We start from the raw sequence: 4,614 nt of genomic DNA on the forward strand, positions 1-4,614 counted from the left end.
AGGGACACAGAAATACAGCAATGGTACTTACTAGACACTAGGTTCAAAATGAGCTAGACAACTCAGGCAACTCATGGGTGAGAACAGAAAGGAAAAACTAGGGGAGAGTGGGGGAAGGGTTTGACATTGTTCAAAAACAAATATACTCTTTATCCGACTTACGTAACTGTAACCCCTCTGTTCATCACTTTTATAGTAACAATAAAAAGTGCATGAAAGAAAAAAATAGTTGGGAGGATAGGAAAAGAATAAAGAGGAAACAATGGGAAGTAGGAAAATAAAAAGAGCCCTCAGTCCTCAGTGAAGAAATGTGTTCAGGTCTGCAGCCCTGCCCAGCAACTTCATCAGCCAGGTTTTAGGAGAAAATGACAAGGAAATCGTTTCAGGACGGAGATGTAGCTCATTAGTAGAGCACTTGCTTAGTATTATGAGGCTCTTGGTCCCATCTCTAATACACACACACACACACACACACACACACACACACACACACACACACACCAGAGAGAAGGAGAGCTAGAGACAGAGACAGAGAGACAGTGAGAGAGGAAGAGAGAGAGGAAAAGGAAGAGGAAAAAAAGATATTCACAATTCACACTAAAGTATAAAGAAAATCTTATGATTCTTCCAAGGATATTTAAAATTAGACAAAATAAATGCATTACTGAGAAGGAAGACTGGTTATTTACTTTAACACGGTCCATTTTAAATAAATAAATTTAAAGCTAAAGCATAGTTTTGTATCTAAGATAAGAATGTTTCTAGCCCAAGCAAGCCATAAATTTATAATGAAAGAAAGATTTAAAAATAGCAGATAAAAATATTTTTGTGTAGGCAAATAAAATGAATGCTTTGGACTGAGTTAATCCCAGCTGTCTCCAATTCTATCTTTTTATTTTTCTGTTCTCATTCTCCATCCCTACAATAACCACATAGACAATGGAAGGGCTTACATATTTTAATTCTTAATACTTGCAAATAAACATGTGAGATAAAGACTCCAACCTTATTTTTTTAAGCCAGGGGTCTGTGACTCACATCTGGAATCCTAGCTACTCAAGAAGCTGAGTTCTGAGGATTGAGGTTCACAGCCAGTCCAGGTACAAAAGTCCATGAGACTCTTATTTCCAATTAACCATCAGAAAACCAGAAGTGGCACTGTGGCTCAAAGTGGTAGAGTGGTAGTCTTGAGATGGAGAGCTCAGGGACAGGGCCCAAGTCCAAAGTTCAAGCCCCACAACATTTTTTAAAAGCAGCTTTTCTTTTTCTTTCAGATCATCCTGCTGTGTATTTTCCTAAACATCTGCTAGCCATTCAAGTCCTGCCATCACCATTGTTTCTCTGTCTCAGCCCCCTTTTCTATTATGTAATTTATTTGCCCTGCGTATAACCTATTACTTGTCTGTTTGTGGCAATCCTGGGGTTTAAACTTGAGGGTCTTATACTTGCCAGGCAGGTGCTCTACCACACACTCATCCCTTCTTGCTCTGGTAGTTTTTGAAATAGAGTCTTACTTTTTGCCTGGGCCTGCTGGACTTTGGTCCTTCTATACATGCTTCTTGTTATAGTGGGTACAGCAGTGCCCCCACACCCAGCTTTTTCTGTTGAGATGGGAGCTTGTGGACTTCTCTGCTCAGACTGGCCTGAAACCATAGTCTTTCTGATTACTAACTCCTAAGTAGCTAGGAGGCATGAGCTACCATACCTGGCTTCTTTAGCTGAAATATATTAAGAGGAGACTGTATGTTACTAGGTAAATCAAAAATAAAGGATTGCTAGGTAGATAGATAAATAGAATCTGAAAAAATCAACTGTCTTTACAAACAGAAATGTCCCTAACAGTTTGTCAACAGTATTTCTAAAGTGTATGCAAATCCAAGGAGCAGTTGCAAAATGGCCAATGATAGCTCCTTCTAAACCATCAGGGCTTGTCAACCTCTCACGCCAGTGCTTTGAGCAAAACCCCGTAACTGCACTGAATGGTGGCCACCAGCTCACACCCTCATGCTCAGTTCCCTTCAGCACTCGAGTTTCTGAGGCCTGCTGTAATAAAATTCCAAAATGAGGTGGCTTCCAATTACAATCATTCATTGTCTCACAATTCTGGAGCCTGGAAAGGTAAAACTGCAGCATGGAAATGTTAAACCGAAACATGTCAAGGGGAAATCTCTCTCGTGTTTGCTGGAGTACCTGGCTTTCTTTTGCTGATGAGTGCTACACTCCAGTCACGTTTGCCTTTTCCAGCATCTTCCTAGACTCTTCCTTCTTTGCTGGTCCCAATTTCTCCTTTCTTATAGGGATACAGGTCCTGTTGGATTGAGGCCACAATAATACCTAATTATGACTTGGCTTGCCTCTAGAAAGCTTGCTCCCAAGTCACTTTAAGGTAAGCTGTGGGAGAGTGAAGATTTCAGCACATCTTTGGCAGATGGCATAAACCCAAACTCCAAACACCAGAGGTGTCAACTTTTTTCTCCCCCTCACCAGCTGCCACACAGTCTCTTCAGGTACTTTCTCATGCCAAAGCAAGTCCACAATCCTCACTCTGCTTTAGCCAAGGTCCCAGGGAATCATTGCCAGCTGGGCTTCAAAAGTTCTAACATCATTGTGGGTTGACTTAGGTAAACCTGTACCACGAACCATGTTTTGTTCAATTCTGCTCTAAGAAGCCCCATCACAGCTCAGTTCTAGCCAAATCCATAGCTATTGTCAATGGATACACCCCTACTTTCTTGCTGGAACCTATCAATTCTTTCTAAACTCCATCACCTTGTCTGTAAAATAAAGGTATAATTGCACTTACCCCAGTGGTAATGTTGGCAGTTGGTTATATAAATATATATTACATAGAAGATATTTCACACAGCTTGGGCACCTACTATTCAATACATGTTTGCAAAAAGAATGGCTGCAAAAATGCTCATTATTACATCGAGATGTTGTGGGAAACATCAGGCAGAATCCTTTATGCATTTCTCTTGGATCCATAAGGCTTCTGAATAGAGTGTTGGCCTGGTCTCATGTCTAATTAGACCTTGATCTAATTTCCTCCATCTGTAGGAGAGAGAAGCTGAGCACCCAACAGAGCTTTGGTCTTGCCAGAGGCCACAATTTCTAAGGTTTTTTTTAAGGTCCTCGGGGCCTTAAATAGAAGACTTCCTAAGCTCTTACATTAGATAAGTCTGAGCTAGGCTTCATTCCTAAAACAAAACCCATGCTAATGAATCACTTCCTCTCTGCTTCTCCACTCCTATCACCTCCTTTCAAATGTCAGTGCTAAATCCTCTGTAGGAGGACTTAATGACCTTGAGGGTGGGCCCAGACAACATGGGGACAATCTAGCTTAAATGAAGCATAATGAAGTTGGTTTTAGAAGTGAATTATACTGAAATACCATTTGTTTTCCTTCCTTCACCTGGCCAAGAGGATGAATGAAATTATATTTTATAATTAAGTTTATCACCCCTTGAAGCCAAGTTTTTTTTAAATTTTTTCTAAGTTTAAATACTACCAAAATAAAATGGCAGAATTAATTATTCTTAAAGAAAAGGAGAGTAAACATTTAAAAGTGTGTATATACACACACAAATATACAATTTTTTTCTTTTATATATTTTTATTGTAAGTAATAGAAGTGTTACATTATATTCACCAGATAGAAGGTGCATTACTTCACAAACATTGATACCCTTTCTCAAAAATATGGAACGCTTCATGAATTTGTGTGTCATCCTTGTGCAGGGGTCATGCTAATCTTCTCTGTATCATTCCAATTTTAGTGCTGAAGTTAATATATATACAAATTCTTAAATTTTATTAATTCCCTATACTGAAAATAAATTCTATAGAGTATAAAACAATTCTTACTGTTTTCTTTCCAAGGCTTAGGAAATCAGAAATCAGCTCAATGGTAAACACAGTGCAAAAATTTAGCATTTGTCCTGACATGCATTTTTTTTGTATCATTTTCTAGCTCCTTCCTTCTGTTCTCTATTCTTTCTGATAACTTTCTTCCCTATGGCTTTTAAGTATAGAATCTTTTACTTATTCTCATTTTGCTAAATCCTCTAAGAACTAGAAAGTCTAAAAACTGAAAAAGGAGAAAAACGAGGGAGAACGATGGAAGAGATGACATGACATTGATCAAGACTCATCGAGATCATCACCTGAGGTATGAAACTGTAACTTCTTTGTACAAGGACTTAATAAAGAAAGAAAAAAGAAAATTTGATCTGTGAAGTGAAAATGAAAGGGCATGGTAAGGTAAACTGTCCAGTCCGATTTTCGATGCTGAAGCTGGAAAACCTAGTTCCTCAGAAAATGGCTGTCTTTGGAAATAGGGATTTGAAAGAGATATTCAAATTAAAATAGGGTCCTTAGGGTGAGCCTTAATCTACAAGCAGGCCACCCCAACCATGATATGAGGACAGAAGGAGAGAAGGCTCAGAAAACACACCTGCTGCCAACACCTGGAAGTTGGACATCCAGTAAGAAAATGAATATCCTGTGCAAGCAAAAATATTCTATGGGTATTTTACCTGGCAAAACCTAGTAAATGAACAAAAGGGCATAACTCCTTCAACAAAGAACTCAAAATTTAAAGGAAAAGGTAGG

At 38.8% G+C, this 4,614-nt stretch overlaps 1 non-coding gene across 1 annotated transcript; it reads right to left on the bottom strand.

Annotated features, from left to right (window-relative positions):
- Positions 1-3,696: 3,696 nt before the first annotated feature.
- On the bottom strand, positions 3,697-3,806 carry LOC150045980 (U6 spliceosomal RNA). The gene has a single exon (XR_016532769.1). It is a non-coding gene; the product is annotated as a U6 spliceosomal RNA (small nuclear RNA).
- Positions 3,807-4,614: the final 808 nt, after the last annotated feature.

Source organism: Megascapheus bottae, chromosome 26 (genome assembly GCF_031878675.1).
Source record: "Megascapheus bottae isolate mThoBot1 chromosome 26, mThoBot2.hap1, whole genome shotgun sequence".
NCBI classification, from domain to species: domain Eukaryota; kingdom Metazoa; phylum Chordata; class Mammalia; order Rodentia; family Geomyidae; genus Megascapheus; species Megascapheus bottae.